Below are 25889 nucleotides of genomic sequence, written 5' to 3'. Positions count from 1 at the left end.
AATAGGAGGAGGATAGAACAACAAAAAACACAATACTCACAAGAGTGAATAGGAGGAGGACTGAACAAAAAAAGTAGCATCAGAGTCAAGAGAAGATGATCGAACAAAAAAGAAGATGATATCCTCAAACTAGAAACCAATCATGTATATGATAATAGAAGTCAGTAGTAGAAGAAAACCATTGGAAATAGGAGGAAAGCAATTAGACTTTCAGAATAAGCAATTAGGAATAAAGACCAAATGTTGTAGATTAAGGGGTAGATAATCAATACCTATTTTGGAAGAGTCTACCTTGCATAAAAGTTAGCAGAGAAACTAGAACCAATTTGGGCCTAGTCATCCAGTAAGACATTGATTCCTCTCCAACACAAGGTGGGCATATTAGCAGGAGTGGTCAAAATCAATCATTAACATCGAAGGAAATTATCGAATAAACAACACTCCGAGAGCCACAAAAACATCTAAACAATAATAATATGCAGCCCTTCAAATAAATATGAGACAAAAAAGGAACTATTTAGACACATTAAATGTGAGTGGTGGAGCAACTATGTAGATTTGAAATATTGAAGTTTTTTTAACATATATATTCAAGGAGTGGAATACATGGATACATATAAATGGAGAGAAGTGATATATAGTCTATAAGTACAAGGATTGAAATATTATGTTTATGGAAGTTAAAAGATCTATATATATTATCAATTGACAAGATGAACGAAAAAATAAAAGTAATAATATAAGGACAAAAGTCATAATTAAGAATTTTAAAGTAAAATAATGAAGTTCCATTTGGAGACATTAAAGTGGTATCATAGCATGATCTTGCCATCCTGTAGGGTGAGTCTTAAAATTAGCATATAAGAACAAAGAATCATCCATGAAGGTGAAATATGTGAAAACAGTGTGGATACTTTGTAATAGACATATGGTTGAATTATACCAAACATTAACAAACTTGTGGAAAAAGAAGTGAACACTAGTTCTTCGGAAAATAATAATGTGAGGACCATCAACACATTACACATTCAGGATTGATTGTCATCTAAACAAATAACATGCATCTCAGATCAAACCAGACATGACATGTCCTTGTCATCATGTATGAAAGGAAGAAAATCATTAGAAATGAGTGGTATGGGGAAGGATTCAAATAAGAGGAATAATTCAACAATGTTCTGATGGAACTCAAAAGGACACAACAAGAATATCAATCAAATATATATAAGACCAATCATCGATTTAGTGATATCTTATAGTTAATGATAAATTCTTGCAGAATATTGAATTTGTTGAGATCGGGAGGAAGAAGAAATAGACCACTCCAAGTAGCCACCAATAAGAGGAAAATAATGCATTAAGGTAGAGAGCTAACCTTTCTTAATGACTTCACACGATATTCTATAATTGAATACTCTTAAGGAAGTGAGGCAAGGAATCAAGTATTCTCTGAAGGACAGTACACACTGTGAAGGAAAATCATATGCATATGTAAGGATGGATACACCCAGAGTGGGTATCCATAAGGCCTAGGAAGAGGAAGAACTCCCTCCTAGGAAGGATGGATATATCAAGATTGATTATCCACAAGGTCTTAAAGAGAAGCATTGTAAGAAGATGGTACTTAGTGGAGAGTTGATCTATTAATTAGAGCCCCAGAAAGCACTCCCCCAGGAGCTAAGCATCTGATCACAACTTCTCCTTAAGAAGGGCTTAAAATGGGAATAAGGATCTTATAAGTCTTACAAGATTGAATATATTCTTATCATGGTTTTTGAAGTACTAGCATGTGATGCAAGTCTAACATGTGTATGCTCTGTGTCTGCATCGTGTCTTCATGCATCAATGTGTATAATTTGTGTTTGCATCATGTCTTCATACACTAATTATATATATTTTTTGTGCATGCTTTATGTTTTCATGTATTCTAGTATATGTTTCTTAGTGAGTGCCAAGAATCAAGGACAATCTCAATGAGTGTCAAAAAGTAAGGACATTCTTAAGGAGTACTGAGCATCATAAACATTCTTAGCAAGTATTAAGATTAAGGACATTCTGTCAAGGTTGGATTAAGGGCATTCTCTATGAGAGTTGAAGTTAAGAGGACATTCTAATGAATGCTAGAATTCTTAGAAAGGAATTAAGACAAAGACTCTACATCTTTGAAGGCTCATCCTAAAAGAAAGCAATAGTTAGCAAGAGGCGAATCACAAGTGCTACAACAAATTGAGATAAATTTCTTCACTAAAGTTATTCTTAGTAATTTAAATCTAGTCTTGTGATATTTAAATTTATTTCTATTTAATCCTAGTTGAAATTGTTGTTGCAGGACCATTGAGAGAATCTTGAATTGCTTGAGGACAAGCAATTTGAGGAAGGATGGACTGTCATGTTCCCCATTTTCTTTCAATAGAATTAAGTAATAAATGATAACAAACTAATAATAGAAATTTTAATAGAATAGAATATATTATAATGTAATAAAGATATAATAAATAAATATCAATGGTCAATAGAATATTTATTAATTATATATATATATATATATATATATATATATATATATATATATATATATATATATATATATATATATATATATATATATATATATATATATATATATATATATATATATATATATATATATATATATATATATATATATTTTAAATAATAACATTTACATGCAATATAGATCAAATGATAAATGAGAAATAATAATCTATAATGTCTAATAAATAATATCAAAATAAAGATAAATAATATAAATCTAATATATTTAAATATAATTAAATATTGTCATAATTTGCAATAATAGTGTCTAAACAAACAATGAAGGGTCGTGTCTCATTACCCTTTATGCACACATGATATAAGAAATAGTAGAATTAAGTAAGGAGGGGATATATAGGAAAACTTCCAACTCAAAAATTTAGAGATGGATCACAGCCAAAAAGTCAGGCGTCTAAGGTCATACACATAACATTTGGCATATGTACAAAGAAATCCAATTTACGTATACACCTATTTACAATGTTGGGTAAGCTATCCACTAGACATGCCATCTACGTCACAGGTTTTGAACACTAGTCAAGCTAGAAAGTAATACACAAATAAGTAATTAAAGGAGATAGGTATACAAAGTGGGCAAGCATGTGAATTCTCCAACGTGAACAACATCAAACCATACAAACACAATACTCCACGAGAGTGAATAGGAGGAGGACAGAACAACAAAAAAAACAACACTCCACGAGAGTGAATAGGAGGAGGTCAGAACAACAAAAGTAACATTAGAGTCAAGAGAAGATGATCGAACGACAAAGAAGATGATATCCTCAGACTAGAAACCAATTGTCTATATGATAATAGAAGTCAGCAGTATAAGAAAACCATTGAAAATAGGAGGAAAGCAATCAGACTTTCAAAATAAGCAATTAGGAATAAAGACCAAATGTTGTAGATTAAGGGGCAGATAATCAACACCTATTTTGGAAGAGTCTACCTTGCATAAAAGTTAGCAGAGAAACTAGAACCAATTTGAGCCTAGTCGAACCAATTTGAGCCAGCCAACCTTAAACATCACACACTAACCAAGAAATTAAGCTTGGAAAAGTAAGTCAAACTTTGACTATTTAACACTTTTACTCTAGGAATGAAACAATAGTGTGTGATGTTTAAGACATTGATTCCTCTCTAACACAAGGTGGGCATATTAGTAGGAGTGGCCAGAGTCAATCATTAACATCGAAGGAAATTATCGAATAAACAACATTCCAAGAGCCATAGAAACATCTAAACAATAATAATATACAACCCTTCAAATAAATATGAGACAAAAAGGGAACTATTCAGACACATTAAATGTGAGTGGTGGAGCAACTATGTAGATTTGAAATACTAAAGTTTTTTTAACATATATATCCAAGGAGTGGAATACATGGATACATATAAATGGAGAGAAGTGATATATAGTCTATAAGTAAAAGGATTGAAATATTATGTTTATGGAAGTTAAAATATCTATATATATTATCAATCGACAAGATGAACGGAAAAATAAAAGTAATAATATAAGGACAAAAGTCATAATTGAGAATTGTAAAGTAAAATAATTAAGTTTCGTTTGGGGACATTACACGGAGGAATGCTCAGCCAACATTGGACAACTTAGCACATACATGAATGCTTGGCCAACATTGAACAACTCAACAAAAAGAGGAACTCGACAATGATTGCAACTTGGCAACCACTAAAACTTGACATTAATTGGTAGAATGAACAAAATGAGGAAGATAGCAAGGCTACCCTGCATCATTAAAACATAACCTAACTCATCTAAGTATATCCTTTTTAGGTTTGTGTGCTAGTACACTATATAGATTTTCTTATATGTATGTATGTATGTATTTATAAGGATTTTTAGCTTACATTAATGTTCAAACTCTAAGGCTTTCTTGTGATATTAACAACAAAAAAGAAAGATGGTTGTCCCTTCCAAAAGTACAACCCAAGGGTGTAAAATCCACAAACCAAAATGGCCATTTACAACAAGGTCTAGAACATAAAATTAATAACACATTAGTAAAATTGCTAGTAGCCCACATCAAGAGTAGGTAGGAAACTCACCCATCACAGGAGGAGTAGAATGAGAAGTTAAAGAAAAAAGTAGTATTGGCCCTTGCAAAGACATAATAAAATGGTTAGTTTCCATTAACAAGACACTAGAAAAACAACTAGTGACCCACATCAAGAGTGGCTAGAAAACTCACCCATAGTATGAGGAGGAGAATGGAAGGCATAACAACATTTTTTTCTTTTTTGGAAGACAATTATCCAAGTGATACTATCACTAGGGTCCCCAAGAATGGGAGAGGGAGGGGGAGGTCGTGGAACCCTCTTTATGAGACTACCAACACAAGGAGAAGAGTGATGACAATTTTACACATTGTCAACCAAGGGTTAGAGTAGATCACACATAACTAATAGAGGAGAGTACACATTGCAAGAGGGGGTCGCACTAGCAGCAAGACCTTGAGTCAATTCTACTTTGTTTTAGGAGGCCAAATAAATAGTAGGAGCATTACACTGATGGGAGTCATCATTAGCCTATTAAGAGTAATAAAATGAAGAATCAAAGGCTAGGATGTTCAAATTATCATCATTAGTTTCCTTCCACTTATTAGCAACACCTTTACAATGTGACAGAACAACTTGTAACCATATTCCTAGTAGAGAAGTGCCTTCAATATTGAAAAGTGAGGTCCTCATAATCTAGTAGTTGTGTCCATGGCATATCCACAACCATGAGAACCACATCCCTTGGAAGGGGTGTTGAGATGTCAATGTCAACCAAATATGCAAAGGTAAAGAGGTCCATAATAATTGTAGCCTTGTCCACCTTTAAGAAATGATTAATAGGGTTGTTGATGGCCTCAAAATAAGAACTCTCCCAAAAATAAAGGGGAAGATTAGAGAGATGAACCTGCACTAGACACAATGATTGGTTTAGTAAGACTGTTAAAGGAGACTATTTAGGATTTGGTTCGGAGAGAGTGATTCCCCTAAACTAACGACTTGCTAAGCACAAAATCTCATTCTTCAAAAGAAGAAAAATCACAATATCAGACCCCTTAGCACAAGGGAAAAGCTCAATGTTACCAAAAATAAGGATCTCTAAGAATCCCTCACTTAAAGATGAATATCTAAAGAGAAGGCCAAAAACCAATGAATCTACAAACCAACCTACAACATTGGTATATATCCACATTATCCACCACATCCATGACACACCAACATGGGAATGTTTTGACATATGCAAGATGTTGTTATTTCTCCTTTAAGGGAATAGAAGCAATAGATATGGAAACATGAAAAAAAATTGTCCATTGGTAGCAAAGAGAGACCTTGTAGGGGCGCAAAAGACCCCCTCATTCACAACCTTCTTAGACCAAGTACCAGGTCTTTGAGAATAGAGTCCAATGACAACCACTCCAAAAGATGTCCTTCCATCGCAATGCTAGGAACAGTAATAAGAACCCCCAAATCACCCACAACCTAAGGTGGAGCAGCACCCAACACACTTACATAAGTCATAGACCCCAAATTGGGGAGTGTTGAGGAAAAATGATCTGGATGGGATCCATGGATGGCAACTGCCATGAGCCCTAATAATGATAGATAATAGATAATAGATAATAAATTTAATGACTAGAGTATATAAACTAATAGGGTATATTCTTTGTCTAATGATATAGTATATTACTAATATAAAATGTTATTAAAAATATAAGTAAATTAATATAACCTAAATCAAAAGAAATAATAATAATATTAAAATAATATAATAAAATATTATTAGAATAATTAATATCATAAGCTATTACTATAAAATATATTAATAAATATATATATATATATAGAAATAGAATGGCTATTTAATTATTAAATAAAAAATTAATAAATTAATAGATATAATGATTAGGTGTCAATAAAATAATATTAGATACTTCAATTAAATTAATAACTAAGTATCACTAATCTAAGGTAACAACTAGTCCGCTAGACAAATTTAAATCCCATCATTATCAGTGAATGGATCAAAAGCCATGACCTTTGGACATGGCATACGAGGGAGTATTAAAATGAATAAATTTGCAACCAAATGGGAGATAAGCATATGGCATAAGAGTGAAAAGAATTATATGAGAGTGTAATAAAATTGAATAGAGATGTCATGGCAATTAAATGGAAATTGAACAAAGAAAGGTGGAGAGATAATGAAATAAAGACCCTTACATTCCAAAGAATCCATACTCCGTATGATATAGTATTGATTGAATGGGGTCACCCAATTTTTTATTGGTCAAGCAATGAATACAGGTACACATCCCAAATCCTTATTATTATTTAACTATCAATTTGATTATAATATATTATATAAAGAGGGAAACTATTAAAGTGAAACATAACAGTCATTGCAAAGAATAGCCCAAATTATAGAAAATGGGGTTAGTATTATTTTAGTATGAAATGTGGGGTCTATAAACCTTAGAAAACAATCAACAACTTTAAGGGTATGTTTTATATATATTTTTTCTTTATATTATTATATTTATAATGCTATCATAATATGTTTAATAGTCAAACACACTCTTGGTATATCATCAACATTATAAAGATGGCAAATAAAGATAACAATAACCTATATATATATATATATATATATATATATATATATATATATATATATATATATATATATATATATATATATATATATTACAAACATACATACATACATACATACATAAATATGAATTCTAAATTATAAAGTAATTAAAATTATATTTGTCTAAACATAAAGATTCCATCCCTTACTCCATACTCGAGATTTCTAAGATAGGAAGTTTGTGGAAGGTAAAGGTGGAGTAATTTCGGGCACATGACAAATTATCACAATACTAGGGTAAGGCCTTGAGGGATGTTGTATGTAGTACATGTTTCACACAATTGCCATCTGAGAATGACCTCAGTAATTAGAGGAAGTAATGGAATCTTTGCATAAGTCAATTAAATTAAATCAATCAATTTAATTGATTAAAATTCAATAATTCAATGTTTAATGATGCCACAACACAAGTAGCCATAATTGGCAATTATTATGATAATAGTTCAAATGAATAAAAAGGGTTCATTACAACAACAATCATTCTTTCAAAATTGCACCATGGGCAGGAGTAACCATTAGAAAGACTATTGGAGCAACCATTTTGCATCCTTGTGTCAATATGTTATTTTATTCCTTCAACTCTAGAACTTGAATTTGACTAATTTTTTAACATTAAAATATATTGCTATTAAATTATTGTATGTCTTGCGCCTTGAGGACTTGTATAACAATTTATGAAATTTATTATTCATATGAAAACTTATCATTGTTATCAATGACATATACATTTATAGAAACTACTAGGTCTTTTTTTAATTGTAAGTCTTAGTACTTATTATTATTTAATATAACTATGCTTGTTTAGATTTATAAAAAAATGTAGCAATATTATCTAGGATTGTGCAATAAAATATAAATTGTAATGAAGAACAATTTAATCCTTGATTTCACAAGAAATTTAAAAAAGGATGATTTTTTCTCTAATACTACATGTCATTACCATTCTGCTTAGCCATTAGAAAATTGCAATAAAACCCTAAAAATATTTGCTAATTTTTTTCTTTTCTTATAGTAAACTTAAGAGAATCTACACATCACAACAAATCATCTCAAGAAAAGAATACAATCAAGTTTCTAAATTATGTTGAAACCAATGTAAGAAGTCATAATATAATAGCTAAATGTATTTCATACAAATTATTACAACACATTATTCCTTTAGTCATTCATTAGACAAGATAGTAAGATATTATTTTCAATGTAGTTCTTTCTTGTTTCATGATGTACGCCTCAACATGTTTCCAACTCAATGAATACATAATAATTTATGTCTATACAAGGTTCAACACCCTAATGAATACACAATTATTCTCTTTGTTATAAGATTGTCAAATTCTAATTGTTGCCAAGATGAAAAAGCTTAAAATATTACATGTATTTGCTTGACTCCATCATATCATTTCTTCCATAGGACAAATTTGAATCTACAATATCAAGATCATTAAAGTTCCATTTCAATGAAACATCTTATCTACACCTTATTAACCTAGATAGATACTTTCCATTGTCAATTTGATGTAATTCTATTATCTTAGACTAAATTTCTAAATTGTTAGTTTAGGTTCTTTTTCGTTTCCATCCCTTTCTAATTATATGTATCTTGTTTGGTTATATTTGTATACTTTAACTTGTCTCAAAGCATCAATATAGGATTATAAACTTTCATAGCTATGGTTCCATCGAAATCCCCATGATTTCCATAGTTTCTAGATTCTTTATCTTTATAGTTTCCTTCAATAGTATATCGACCTCATATTAATCATTCTAGTTATCAAAATATTCATGAATTTTATTAAATATATGGGTGCAATACCCTTCCTCTCATACTTATCAAAAACTTGAAAGAAAATTGAGGACCAACTTTCATGTTAGGTTCTAAGCGCACTAGTTTACATTTACTCAAGGCACTATCACTTTCTATCAATAAAGACACACATCATAATGTTTTGTTATTTTGTATCTCATCTTTTCCTATATTCAAGGGTTCTTGATATCATAATTATACATATGCATTTACATGGATCACCCATTTTCATTTCATTTTATTATATAAAAAAACAAATTCGGTAATTTATTATTGGATTTGGGAGGGTTTTTTCTTTATGGCCTTATATTAAAGGTTTATTTTAAAGATAATTAAAATTGAGCTATTCAATAATATCATTTTGCCTTTTATTTTGTTCAGATTGGATGTTGAAGCGTGACCAACAAATTTGAACTTGAAAGGTGATTGCCAAATTTGGAAGGTGGTTACATTTTTGGATGAATTTGGGTTAAATCTAACTTTCTTCCTAGAAAAATAAATGTTGTGATTAAACTAATGCAAAAACAACTCACCAAATAATTCTAGAATACTTCTCTAAAGGAGCCCTTGTGTGGAGGGTAAATCTTTGGTCGTTAAAAAGAAAGGATAAAATATTAAAGATGGAACCTTTAGTTTAGGATATTGTCACCCTATCCTATTAGAGGTTCTTTGGGTTATTACTTCTAAAAAAAGGAAAAAATATATTATTGTTAACTCTCGCAATAACAATTTTTTAAGAAAAATTGTGATAGTACTCTTACAACTATTTTGAAGGAGAGGACCATTAATATTTTTGATACCATAGGACAGTTAAAAGGTACATATGAATTAGGTTAGATCAAATCTATGTTTGTTGGGGGTTAAAGGTTAGTTGAATTGGCCAAAGGCTCTATAAATGTTAATACAATGATAAAAGGAAAGGATAATGTGATAGAGAATGGTGATGAAACTTTGGAGATGAGGAGTTTCACCTTCAAAACAATGAGGACAAGAGATGGAAGGTAGTTCTTTTAGGGCTTGTTTGGTTGCAAGCATAGGAATGGAGAATAGGGATGCATATTGGGAATAGGAATGGCTATTCCAATAACAACTCTTTTTTGGAATGGTTATAAACTTATTTTAGAGTCAAAATGGGAATATGTATTTCGATTCCTTATTCCAATTGATGAAACAAATAGAAAATAGAAAACGTATTCCAAATTTTCTAGTCCCATTCCAAGAACCAAATGGGCCCTTAATGAAGAGAATGAAGTTAATTGAGAAGTACGAGAATAGTGAAGATATAAAGGACAAGGGTGGAGAAAAGGAAAGAATAAGTATGAGAAGATTTTTATTCGGCTGACTTGTAAGTGAATATAAAGGAAATCAAGACTAAAATGAAAAAATATAAACTACTACTTAAAATGCAGAGAATGGAGTCTAATATGTAGAGAGTGACAACATACATTACTTAAAAGGAAATGATGAGAATACTTTTTTATTGCTAAAAAATAATAGAATAGTGGAAGTATGAAAAAGAAAGGGTGCCTCAAAGGATCAATGACCTAAAAAAGAAGGGTAAGAAAGTGCACGTTAAGGAAGATTGGGAGGAGTCACTTAACTCTATGATCAAAGATTGAAGCCTGATTAAGTAAGGTGGTTTATAGTTTCTAGTGTTTTTTTCATAATTCTATTGTTATTCTTTTTTCTATATTTTTCATAGATTTGTACCCTTGTTTTTGGCTTTTGATGTTCTAGATGTCATCTCTAGTTATACTTTTGATGTTTAAATTGTCAATGTTTTGAATTTATGTGATCCAAGATCATCTCCCCACTAATCTAATAATTTTTTTATGAATCCATCAAATTTTTATGTGTTTTCCCCAATCCCTAAGGATAATTGAGCCCCTTCTTTATAGATTGTAAACTTTAGTAACTTCTAGCTTCTATTTGTAGGTAATAATAGTCTTCAATTTTTCGGTTGGATCTCATTTTGATCCTTTTTTTTGTTTAGTAGGATGTACCTACTTAGAAGGCACCACTCAATGACTATACACTTAGATTGTCACCAACACAAGAGCCCTTAACCACCACAAACCCTTACAAATATCAAAATATAATTTATAAATCAAACCAACGGTGTTTGTTAATGTCAATTTAACGTCATTTATTTCCCGCCTATTCCCCTAGTCCATTGGTAGTTTTCATTTTCATTCAAATTTGGAAACTTTGTTCATAGTCATGCTTGTTCTTTTTTGGAAGTATTTTTTTTTAATTTAGGATACAATTTCACTTTTGTAAGGGCGTATATTTTTTAAAATGGTGATTTATATTTATTTTAAACTTTAGTTTCGCAAATGTGTTAACGAGCAATTCTTCTTTTAAGAACCTTTAGGACTCCATTTGGGCTCATATGATAACACTTTTTTGTGCATTTTGTCAAGTGAATTAGTCATCATGTAATAAGATTAAGGCCATTTCATTGATATCACAAGTGGAAGTTGTAATCATACTAATTATAAAGTTTGTATTGGATTAAATCTCTTGATTAGTCTATGTGTGATCAAATTTTAGGATTTTGTCATGGTCATCAAAAGACATCATTTTTTAATAAGATTAGAGAGATGGGATTATTTTTGGTGATGCAAAATCTTAACACATTTAATATGGATTCATCTGTTGTCAACCTGAATAAATCCTACGAGAAATTGGTTGTAGTATTGATATTGATACCTAGGTGGCCTCCACTCACATTGAGTGTTATCATGACCTTTGGACCACACTTTAGGAGATGTATGGAGAAGTAAATGAATCTCTATTCCTAGAGGATCTTGTTGTAAATTTATTTTTCTACTTGAAGGTTTTTGACGATTTGATCATCAAATAGCTATAGTTCATGATAAATGGGAAGAGATTGAGTGTCACTATGACTTATAAACTTCTAAAAATTCTCATGATTCTCCTAGGGTTTTGGCTTTTAGTATTCCTAATATAGTATTATAACTACTTTTGAACACATGATCAGGGATAGGCTGTATAGTTAGATGACATGCATTCAGATCTAGTCTCAATCAATACTAGCATTGCTACATCCATGGTTTACAATTGGGCTGGATATCCTTAAAAAATTAACAATTTTGGACCACTCTTTATCTTTGAATTGTGTTTTACATCTATTTCTACTAGGTTATGGGTGATTAGACTCATTCGTAAGACCTAAAACTATTTATTGATTGTGGTATGTTTTAGCATTTATAAGGTCTAAACCACTAACTAACTTTAGGTTGAGATAACATCCTCACTTTAAAGATAGACTTGATTTAGACTCCTCTTTGTTATTCTATATCCCAAAAAACAAACAACACTATGTTGCATCAAGTAGAACAAAAAACCTTAATGGTCCATAGAATTTTATCACCTAGAATAATGTAAGAGTCCAAAGTCCAAATTTACCCAAGACCTCGTAATTTGATATTTGATGCTAAATGAGCAAAATTTACTCTTCTAGCCTCCTCAAAATAAAAAAGGTAAAGGATAAGATATATTCTTGACAACTACTCCATGTGATTAATATGCTTTCCAAATAATTTATTCACCTAAATAAATTATTAATAGTATGTCACAAAATCTAATAATGATCTTTTTTATCTAAATATATCTACCCCCTTAAATTTAAGTAATCCTAAATGATAAAATAGTGAAATCGAGGAATATTATAGCATAAAAATTTATCATCAATGATCTTTATGATAAATTAGTAGGCTAATAATCTATATGATCAAGTGTCATCATAATGTATTGAAAAGTAAGTCTTGTATCTTTATATTAAATAATATTCTTTAATACACTATGTAACATAAAGATCTTTAATGGAACTCTATGCTATAGAACAATCAACCATCAATTTGTGGCTGGTTAAAGTTATGTTGGTTCAGCATGTTTTGTCCTAGAGATTCATAACTATAACTATTTATTGTAATCCTTTCAGCTTTCTTCAATTAAAAAAAAAAAATTGTTTGCACTAAAATGTGCCACTTCAGTTATAACTTGTCAACCACCTCAAAAACGGTACAAAAAAGGTGGATTAAAAGCAAGATTGGCCGAAATTGAACAAAAAAGGTGGATTAAAAGCAAGATTGGCCGAAAATGATCTCCCATATAAAACGTAAAATAGTGTACGAAGAAAAAAGTAAACCCAAGACTTGAGAAACCCAAGAAGCATAATATTTTCAGTAAATCCGTCTTAAAATGAAACAAAAGTACGTAGATCTGTTCATAAAGAAGGGAAACAAACAAGGAGACTCTAAGGCTGTGTAGAAATCCGTAGATCTTAACAGCACCAAGATAGTTGGCAGTGCTGTGACTTTGTGTAGTTGCCCAAATGCTTTTGAGGTTGATATCAAGATTAAGGTTTAAGAGAAGTTCCTAGAACTTTCTATGGGATGTTGCGAGGCTCTGCTGTAGATTCTTTAAGGAAATTTAGTATGTTGGGAATTTGTATTGACAATCAGAACCCAGTGAGTAGATTATGCAACCTAATAGCTACTACTGATGTCTCACCAAACTGGCATATGCTTTGCATGGGGTTATAACATTCTTCAAGCTAAGCTTGCAAATTTGAAGTTGCTGCTGTATGCATAGACTGTTCTTTCATGTATTTGAACTGGGAAAATCCCCTACCAAAACCAAACGCTAAGATTTCTGTAAACCCGACAAAATTGGATGTGGATTGACCTAGTTCAGGAACAAAAATGAACACACTAGCAGGATTAAAAACCATGTATCTTAATGTATAGCTGATAGAAATTTGATCTGAGATAAAGACCAGTCTTCCAAAATCAATTGACTGGAAATCAAAAAACAATAATATTGTGTAGAAGTTTCATTTCAGAGTTCATTAGGTCAAGTTTAAGGTAGTATAGAAACAGAGATCGATCCAAAGTGCAGTGTAAAGAAACATCTTTTTGTTACTGTCAGTCATGGGCAAGTTGATGCAGAGTTCCAAGTGCCGAAGCCTGGTTTCCCACAAAAACTAAAGGAAGGTGTGTTCACCCTGCTGATGTATTCAGGTGCTGGTGTGTTATGGTGTGGATTTGAGGGAGCTGGTGTATTATGGTGTGGATTCAAGTGCTGGTGTGTTTACAGGAAGAATAAGCGCTCCATGTGAGCATCCAAATGCACTAGGGTGCATCCAGGGATTAATTTTTTGGATAATCCTTATGATGACTGATGAAACATGAACTAAATTTTGTAATTGTAATGATCTTCTTATTGTCATTGGAATCGTGAACATAGATATATATCATATGGCTTATTTGGATATTTGTGAACTATCAATTAGCATTTAATAATTATATTTGGGCCTTTGGCATTTGGCATTGATCAATGATGAAGCATCATACCATCACATGCTTTAAATCTATATGTTTCTAACTTAGGCTTTAGTAGTAACCTCGTTCCATTACTAATTGGGCTAGTGTTGGCCTAGTTTTGAAAATGAAGTCGACCCTCATCCTAGTTAAAAGATTGAATTTTGGCCTGCGATTGGTAGGAAATCCTCTAATAACCAAATCCTAGTTTCCAGTTAATCCAAAAAGAAACCTTATTTTTCAGTTTATCCAAAGGAGAAATCTTGGATGTAAATTGACTTTATTCAGAAAGAGAAGTGTAGCCTAATCGTAGGAAAGGGATATTTTTCAATCTGAATACCATAGAACGTTCTGTGGCCTTTCAAGAGTTCTATGTTTTTCATATTATATTCCATATTTCAAATTGGTTATTTGTTTCTGTTGTACTTTTCTTTCATTTCTTCTGGACTAGGACAATAGTTTAAGTCTTGATACTAACTTGCTAAACATTTTTCAAGCTTTTTTTGACTCAAACATGGCAGAAACACTCAGCGAAAACTTGGCAAATAACAGACAAATATTATAGAAATCAAATCCAGTTTTGTGAATCCAACAAGAAAAACGTGTGTTCTCCATCCAGCTCTTAGAAATCTAATTCAAAAACAGAAATGGGCCCTCATTTACCAAGTGAGAAACTTATTCTCCTGTAATTGACAAAAAAATTTCGAGGGTTTGAGTTTTACAATTCCTTTGTAATGAACTGGCCATACCGTCTTTTAAAAGAGAACACACAATTTGAACGTTAAGGTGTGCTCATCTAATTGTTTGTCTCAATCTATGATAAAAATCTGCTATACTTCTAGGGTACTTACAAGTCTATGTCATCTTGTATAATTCTCAAGGCAGGAAAATAATTATGTTTCCAGTTTTTACTGCCCAATGGCAGTGCGCCTTGACTATGCACAGAAACTATTTTTTTGTAAAATACCTCGGAGACACCTCAAAATCAATCACTGTAATGTCACTAAGGTGTAAAGATTGAAAATTAAAAAAACATAAATTGCTTGTAATGGTAGCAGTAGCTGACGGATATGAATCTTTTCACACTGTTATCCGAGAATTTTTATGTTTTTGATATTACCCAGTTCATATTTATTGGCAGAGGAGACTAAGATGAGAGCAACTGAAAATTAATAAAGATTTCACAAAAAAAAAAGCCTAAATTGCGTATAAATCCTTCAAATTCAAGATGAGAGCAATCGAAAACCAGTACAAGATTTCACATAAAAAAGCCTAAATCGCGTATAAATCCTTCAAATTTAAGATGAGAACAATTGAAAACCAGTACAAGATTTCACAAAACCCTAAATTGCGTATAAATTCTTCAAATTTAAGATGAGAGCAACTGAAAACAAGTACAAGATTTCACAAAAAAAAGGCCTAAATTACTTGTAAATCCTTCAAATTTAAGATGAGAGCAATTGAAAATTAATAAAAGATTTCAACGAAAAAATCCTAAATTGTGTATAAATCCTTCAAATTCAAGATGAGAAAAATTGTTAACCAGTAGAAGATTTCACAAGAAAAAGCCTAAATTGCGTATAGATCCTTCAAATTCACTGCAATACATAGCTAGTAATCGAACCATAACTGAAAGAATTGTACAGAACTCCATTCAAAACACGAGATTCAAGAAAATAGATAACTGAAAAGGGTAAAATTATACATACCAAGAATGCTGGAACTGCAAATCAGTTGTACAGTTGTTCGAACTGAAAATTTCGAAACAGAGGAGCTCCTTTTAATTGATATGGGGGGAAAATATTTTAGTTATCGATTGCATGGGTGGCAGTTTTGTAAATGTGACACGTTTTATCTTTCCCCACTAAATCATACGTCTCACATATGTTTTAAGAAGCGTATGAATAATTTATAGATATATGTAAGAAATTAGAATAATTTTTTCTTTAGACTATTTAACTAGTAAAAATTTTATGACAAAAATTTAATAAATTTATGGCTGCTGATACTTTGAAGGAATTGTGGAGTGTTTTTAATTGTCTCAAGACCGAATGATCATTTGTTGTAATATAACTAATGCTGTTATAGCAGTCAGCATTGTATCTGCTGTCATTTATTTGTAAATGTTTATTTTTTAGAATAAAATGCTTCTTTCAATAAAAAATTAATTTAGTTAAGTATGATTAAACTATAAAGTTCGATTTTGTTATTATATTAATTAAAAAATTGTCTATGGTGTAGACTAGTTGGCTTTTTGATATTGTGTAATAATATTAATTATGTAAAGTTTGATGAATGAGTTACATCAAGTTAATAATTTAGAAGTAAGTAACAATGTAGTGGAAAGTGTTATAATTGTAATTGTAATATTGTAATGAATAAAATGAAATTGAAAGTTAAAAGATAATATTGATGATCAATAATATTTATGTTATTGATTAAAATATTTATAATGATTATAAATTATTATAAATTAATAATTAATAATTAATATGTTGATTATAGTTCACAATCCTTCCTATATAACTAATTATAATCTAATTTTAACTATAAGTTTAATTTGTAATGTCATTTTGTTAATTACATTTGTTGTGTAGTTATGCTCTTATTGTATAGTTGTGTTGGTTAATAATAATTATATGATTTTAAAAAATGATTAATAATTATTTGATTAAAGGATGAGGGCGAGATTGTGTTCCAGTTGATTTTAGGTTAATAGATATCTCTCAATCATTGGCTCTTAGGCGAAGAAGTTCTTTCAACCTCCCAAAAAAATTTAAGTACTAAAATGAAAATATACAGTAGACCAATTTTCAAAATTTGAAAAATACAACAAAACTTTATCAAATTTTCACCATCCATTTTTCATGCTATTGGGCTTTCCATTCCAAAATAAAAATACAATATGTTTTACTTATAGTAAATTTAATAAGAAGCTTAATTGATACCATAATCTATTTTGAATATGTTAAAAACATATCAATTATTTAAACAAAATAAGGTTTGTCAAAGTTTATATTATAAAGAAAATAATACTAAGTGCAAATCTTCTACAATAATTAACAAAATATTATAACATTATTTTTTTTTATGGAGGTCATCCATAAAAAAGTTTAGTACCCGATACGAGCTCACACGCTTCTTCGGCTAAGAGCTAAGGACTAAAGAGTAAATAATATCTACACTACCAAATTCGCCCGGGGCACGATCTTGGCTCATCCCTTCGAGCCTTGCACTCAACAAGATCCATGGTAGGCTCTTTATGAGCCATTTAACAAATATCTGAAAAATAATAATTTTAGTGAATAAGATACTATTCAAGGTCTCTGAAATGTTACAACTCCAACAAACATAACATAGTAAAATCCTTACTTCTTCCATTTAAATCCTATCTATTCATGAAGAACTAAATTTAAAAAAGTACCAATAAAGTAACAAAGGTGTGAACAATTATAAATTGAAAAAGAAAGAACCAGGCAAAATTTAAAGGTATACAGGTTGCATAGGGCACGAATAGTTGACGAGTTTTTCAAGTCAAATTGTTTATCCATGGAAAATATATGGAGGAGAAGAAATGCCTTCGTCCATGTGGTGAACAGCTCAGAGGAAACATTAGGCCAAAATGCTAACAGAGATCTGCTACAATTGGGAGCGCTGCCATTAAAGCAATTCCAACCATGGTTGAGAGACATCGCTTCCTTTTTGTACTATTTATTGGACATTCTATTTTAACTGCCAAAATTGTTAAGAAAACTAAAATATGAGGAAAATATATGGGGAGATTTGTTTGGGGCTAGGGATAGCACATATGATGGAGAGGTATGACTTGGGGCAAGGTTGAGCTATTGGAAGTGAAGTTTTTATATATGAAATTTGTGTTTTCAGAGAGAGGCAGAGGTACATTTGTGTATCAACTTAGAAGTCAAGAAGAAATGGATAAATGATTGTTTGATGGTAGTGGTTATAATGGTTTGATGGTAGAGGTTAGTGTGTATGTGACATCTGTGTATCAAATATAAAGGTTATGAAACACAGAAGTGGAAAAGAAGTGGATAAATAACGTTTGAAGGTGGTGGTTATAACGGTTTGATGGTAGAGGTTAGTATACACGTGACATTTGTGTATCAAATATAGAGATTATGACAGACAGAGGTGGAAATGAAGTGGATAACTAAGCATTTGACGGTAGAGGTTAGTATACACTTGACATTTGTGTATCAAATATAGGGATTATTAAAGACAGATGTCGAAAGGAAGTGGAGCAGAGATCAGAGATCCATGCAGAAACTGAGTGGGTAAATAAGTGGATGATAATGGTGAGGTAAAATTCTTGAAATTTGTATAAAAGAACTTTATTGCGACATTGAACTAATGAACTCATAATATTAAGCTCAGGACAAGTACTAATAAATTCAAATAAATTTAATATATGTAACCCTAGAAGTATATAATTATAAAATCAACATAATCTATATAATAGTAGTTTTAATTCTAACTTAACTTATTTTTTACCTTAAATATAAAAATACTTAAATGAATTAATAAATATATTTTAATTAAAATATTTGATACAATATTATTAATATTACTACAAAATTATCTTATAATAATTAAATATAATTATGTAATTTATTAGTTTTAAAGAAATATTAAGAATTAAATGTGTTTCTTAAATCATTTTTCATGATTTTAAAACTTAAATGTACATTTAAACTCCACAAAAATCAAATTAATAAATACATAGATAAAAATATATACTAATTAATTAAAATAATTTGTGTACAAATTATATTTTAAAAAGTTAATCATTCTTGCTTTATTTATTTAATTTAAAATACTTATATAAATCTATCAAATATATTTTTATTATTCTTATATAATTTAAATTATTAAAATTACTATTCAAATAACTACATTTAAATTTTATGTATTATTTAGGCATTACAACAAAATGTTAATTTGTGAGCCCTCTCACATGGGAGGTCTTGGGTTCACACCACTTCAACTTAACATATATCAATAATTAATTTCAACAAATAATAATAATTAATTTAAGTTTTGACTCATTACCTATTCAAAAAAAATATGGGATTAATTGTTAATGGTTCTTTGATTTGTTGGTAAAATTGTTTTGATTATAATAAGTGCGCCAAGAATTAGGTTCTATAAGTGTAAAGGCTCAACATTGATTATCTATTTTTCTAGTACCATTAGATTTTTTAAGGAGTGACTAAAAGTAATTTGTTTCTACTAATTAAAATTAATTGTTTTAAAACTTTTCTTTAAAACTAATATATTATATGACATAAATGCAAATTTCTCATGTTTATAAATTAACACATTCCTCATTGGTGAAACATTTAGATCTTATAAATGAACACTATTTCTATTGCAATTTTGGCAATTTTTTAGACCCACTACTTCACCCTTATATAATTTATGAAGTATGGTATTTACTTAAGTGTTTAACTTTTTGAGATTAAACTTTTCATTTATATTCTGAAATTAATAAAATGTCTATAGTATTAGAATTGCAATTTATATACAATAAAAATAATTTTAAAAATAATATTATTTATCTTATATAATTTTAAAAAATCAATAAAATAAAATAGATTATTATTATATTTTGCAAAATAATACAAATAAAATGTACACTTGATTATATTTGATAAAATAAATTTAATTATTATTTAAAAGTTATAATTATTTTAATTATAATTAAAAATAAAATATTTATTATTTATTTATTTAAAATTTAAATTATACTTAAAATAAACACGTAAATATTTTAAGATTGTAATTAAATGTTTATTTTTTAAATTCTTACTCAATTACTCATAATTACAAATATTCTAATTATAAAAAGTTATTATTTCTTTTATATCTATACAAATATAAGAATTTAAGAAATAATATATTTATACTTGTAATAAATATAATGAAGTTATAGATTGTAAAATTATAATTAATGAAATAACTATAGGCAAGTATTAGCCACTATATGGCATTTGTTAATGAAATAATAAGTATTGGGTGGAACATCTAAAGGGAGATCATAACATGTACCACTATAACTTCCATAGCTTGAGTCACCCTTTGTAAATGGGCCAAGGCCAAATCAAGAACATCCATCAACCATGAAGAAGAGCTCAACCCACATAGGGAACATGTACACCACTTTGTCCTCTATAATTAATCTATCCAACATCTCCATATATTTTGGTCTCAAGAGGCCCCAATCATCTGCATCCTACCCATCCAAGTTCTTTGAAGCCCATTTTTCCAAACAATTAGCCACTCTATTCCATTCGCATGGATTATGACAAAAATAAATATGATCCAACATAGAGAACATATAAAAGATCTATTTCACCATTGTGACTAATTCCCAATTGGCTTCTTCTAGATGCTAAGATCTCAATATATCAATCATTATTTGAGGATCTGTTTCACAAAAAATCTTCTTCCAACATAGAAAGCATCCTTTTTCTACAACATGAAGAATTCTTACAACCTCTATAACATTGGTTAAATGACAAAATTTATAGGCAAAAAAGAGGAACACACCAATCTCATTTCTATCCCTATGAATACCACCAACTCTCATATGACCAAGATTTCCCTGAGAAAACCCATCAATATTAACTTTTAAATCTCCCTATGGAGGAGGAATTCACCTCTAGCATATCTATGAATCTTTTTTTTTACTTTTCTTGGTCTTCTTTAAGTAGAGGGGCAAAATCGTTGATGCCCATATTCAAGTTCCACATTAGAACTAGATCATTAGGATCCATAGGGACAACAACCTCACAAATTTGAATAATAGTTTCGTAAACCATGCAAACTTTTTTCTCTGTGCAAGAGTATTATTATTGGTGAATCTTGAAAGATCCTTCTATTCCTTTGTAACTATAAATTATAAATGATGAAAATTGGACCAAGAAGCAAAGAAACTTGAAAAAATGAGGACTTAGTTGGAGGATGACCTAAGCTATTTTAAAAATTTACTAAAGAAGTGGCGTTTGACACAAGCACAATTCCATGCTCTCCACCACATGTGTCAAATCTCTCTAGCATAAGAACATTGAAAGAGTATATGGGAAAAAAACTTCTTACAAAAGATACACTTGATGAGTGTTAGAAGCCCATCTTCCATAAATTCTTCTAGGTGAAGCATCTACTTTAGACAACAACCAAAGAAAAAAATTGTATTTAGGCTAGGAAAAGAAAATCCAGACCTATTTCCCCCAAGGCACACCCATGGAGAGTCATGTAACTACCTATCCAACTCTTGGTAACCAAAGGAAATAGTAAATTTACCCTTTGGATTAGGACCCCAAGCCATAACATCTCCCTCTTAGAGAGAGCTTCTAGTCAAGATCTCAACCAACTCCTAAGAATTATCTTCAATACCCCCTCATGGCCATTCTTTGGGATCTTTCTAACAATTCACCTACACATGTCCCATAAAATTAATATTTTTAAAATTTGTGTCCCTACTCCATCTAGCTACAAAAAAATTTCACAAAAATGTTGATGGTGAAAGAACTGCAAAATAATCAAGCGGTGACCATCCCAATAATCATGCCATAATTGGGAGTCCACTCACTTACTATACATACCTAGAAAAAACCATCTTTTATAGCTTTTACCCTTTGTTCAGAGTATGGAAAATCATGGAACCCTTCCCCCTAGGCCATCAAATTAAAACAAGACAAATCCACACCATCCACACAAATCAAGTACATATGAGTAATGATTCTAACCCAATCAAGATCTTGACAAGTGTTGTTTCACTCACTGATGAACATGCTAAGAGGGCAGGGGGTGTGAATCGGTATATTGCAAATAACTTCAAATGTTTTAATCTTACCTCACACCGGTCTACTGAGATACATGACTACAACTCAAACAATTTGGATTAAGAAAAAATAATCAAAAGACAAGTAGCATCACATAACACACATATTCATCTCATGGAAACTTGACTAGAGAAAAAACATGGTGTGCGAGATGATCCTCACAAAGCTTTCACTCTCCTGAAATACACTCAATTAAGAGCTTATTTTCTTTAAAATGTTACAAAGGTAATGTTAAGCATCACCCTATCAGGTAATTTAGTATAAACTTGTGAGATTCTTGTTCGATTAAAAGGAACCTAGTTAAAGGACGTGGAACACAAAATAATGTGTTACCCTATTAGGGAATTTGACACAAAGAACTTGTTCAATTCCACCCTTGATGAGATTTATTATTGTGGTGATTAGAGAACAACAAAAAGATCGACCTAAACATAATAACTACTTCACTTAGCTCGATGTTGATCACTTCGATGCTCTTCAATGATCTATCTGTAAATTTCTCTATTATCCCTTAGCTTTGCAACTTAAACACAATCTATGATATGTGCTCAACTCTAAGCTAGCTACAACACCTTCGTTGTTGTGTTGTTCAACACACTGGATCTTATAGTTAGAAACAATGGTCCACCAAGATAATTGAGAGGTTGGGGGTGGGGGTTGGGGTGGTCAATCAATTATCCAATAATTAAAACATTTATCTTCCTTACATAAACTTAACCATTCAACCAAAGTAAACAACAACCATAATCAGATGCACATAGATAATTACACTAGATATGTTAACTAGGGAAACCCTTGATCAGAGGGAAACCCTCGATGGGAATGATGACCACAAGATGATGTACTAATATAAATATTCCTTGTTATAGGATAGACCCTATTAGGAGTCTATTACAACATTTAGTACTTATGAGTCCCTGTTAGGAGACTTTGAATCCCTATTAGGAGATTCCAACCCTGTTAGGAGTTGTAGTATAATGTATGCAAGAAGAGCCCACTGCCCAAACATGAAATTTCAACTACAAGAAGAGATCACTACCCAAACAAGTAATTTACTATTATGTTCCTCTTTCCTTTATCCTGTCAATTAGACCAATCACTATCAGACCTTGTAGACTGGGTCACAAACCTTGGATCCAAATATCAAACCTTAGATCACACAATAACACATCAAGAATGAAGTTTCCTTTACTTTTGCTTTGTTATGCTCAACTTCACATTCTACTCACTCTGTTGCTTACAATCACTTCTCATTGATATGATTCCATTCTAAATGATAAAGAAAAATGTCCTTCCTTTATACTGAGTCCATAAAATAATTCCCTAAGTCGGCAGTTAGACCTTCTCAAATAATCATGATAGGACCACATTAAGAACATGTTACACTTAGTGATAACATTAATCTTCTGCCTTGCAACTTGAATATCTTTATGTAGAAATAATATTATGATGAGAAAACTTAGCCATTTCATAACCAACATATCTTCTTTACATCCTCAACTTCAATTATCAGAGTAACAATACTACTAAGAGATATAAAAAGTTTACAAGAACATGCCTCTGTAAACTCTATCTCAGAATAGACATCACCAAAACTTACATAACTACAATACTCCCGCATAAGAATATCATCAGCATTCATGTTTCCAACACTTATCAACACACTTCACCTTCACACCCTACTCTTATCTCTTCCTCTTCTCCTTTACAATTAGCTTAGTTCTCTTTTATTTTTTCTTATCAATTTGCAATCTAAACTTCTTTCTCAAAATAAAATTCTTCTATATGATCCTTGATCACTAAGCTTCAAACCCTAATATGAGAATTCAAAATTTTAATTCTCCTTCCTATGTTTGGTTTGTACTCTTGTCATTGTCGTGTGTTGTTCATGTCAAATGTACCTTGTACAAACAAAACTCACATATGCTATATGACTTTGGTAGCTTTTTTTTGGAAAGAATTCAAATTTAAATTTTTTTATCTCCCCTTAATGTGACAATACTTGCTCCACGTATTGAAGTGGTAGGTGTTATCTACTTGTTTTGTGATGTGTTAGTCATGCGTATCTTGTATTTATACTCCATCCACCTGACTTGACTCAAAAAAATTCTTCATAACCCCCATTCACACCATCATGTTGTCTTTCTTGAAATCTTACTTTATGTCCATATGCACTTGGCACTATTTTGTCTAAGTATGATTATGTTCTTTACTTTCTATGTTTAGTTCGTCCTTCTCTTTTTCTATAACTACACCTATGGATTGGAGATGTACTCATGTGATCACACTCCCTCATTGGTCATTTCATCATAACATTCAATGTCATATCTTTACCTTGACATCAATGGCAATTAGATCATAACTGGTCGCGTCGATAAGCTTCACCAGTTTTATTCCTTAGTCTTTTTTATAATTATGTCAACAATCTCCCCCTTTTGCATTAATGGAAACATGTACTACTTTCAACACTTGTATGTTGATAATTATCCCTTATCATATCTATGATTGGCTACTTCATATTTAGAAAGTAATACATGACTTTTGCATTGTCATGTTCATGTTCTACATCTCCCCCTAAAATGATGCCACTTGTAGCAATTTTTTTGCTTGTCATTTATGCATTGTCTATCTCTGTGCCCATTTTCTGGTTCTTCCTCTTTCTTTCTTAATTAATTATTCCCTTCCTTCTCTCTGATTCTTCTTCTTCCTCCTTTTTTCTTCTTTCACAATGCACCTCCCTCCTCTCATTAGGCTTCACTTGCTTAACTTCCACCCCTTTGAAAACAAATCCAAACGTGCACATCGTGACTCATTGATTGCTCCCTTGCATAGTAGTCCCACATTCTTGATCAATCCACTTCATAATTGGTCACTAGAGATCATAGATTGGTGTTTGATTCTTTTTTTTGACTTTAGATTTGATAAGGGTAATACCCCTAGCTTTTCTCTAAGATACTAAAGATATATGTCCATTATTATTTGTTTGGTACATATTCCAATCTTGCCCCTTTTTCTTTAACTTTATCTATAAGAAAATGATATTTGAATGTTGTGTTTAGTCTTTGAATACATAAGCATATTGTTTGATATGTTTATTGCACTTGTGTTGTCATGGTTGATGACCACTAGTTCCTTTACTTTTTCTTGAATTCATTCAGGCAATTATTTAATCCAAACAACCTGAGTGCAATTTATTGTAATTGCTACATACTCATATTATTTTGTTGATTGAGATATGTATTTTTTCTTTTTGTTAGTCCAAGTGATGCAAGATAATCTTGGGTCCTTTGACAATCTTGCATCAACCAAAAATATTTCCTTTCAGTTGTTTGTGTTTGTTATTCATGTAATGATCCTTGATATTTTTGTTTTCTCTTTTTGTGTGGTTGGATTCTTAATATTTACCTATTTTAGATCCTTGTCCAATGTTTGTGGAACTTAATTCTTTCATTTGTGGAATTTATCCTTTCTCTTTTCTTGCTGAGTGCTCTTTCCTAGTAGCTTGAGTAACATGTAGTTTTTTCTTTTGTGAGGTCTTTTGTGATATCAAGGCATTACTCAGCCTTGGGATCCCTCATTAGATCATGTGTGGACCTATATTTTTCCCTTAAAATATTATTTTTCTAAATTATAAGGTC

Source organism: Cupressus sempervirens, chromosome 5, assembly GCF_028749045.1.
Source record: "Cupressus sempervirens isolate cs-2001-9-10 chromosome 5, ASM2874904v1, whole genome shotgun sequence".
Taxonomy (NCBI): Eukaryota; Viridiplantae; Streptophyta; class Pinopsida; order Cupressales; family Cupressaceae; genus Cupressus; species Cupressus sempervirens.
The sequence above is the reverse complement of the archived record's forward strand: the minus strand, read 5'-3'. Positions refer to the sequence as shown.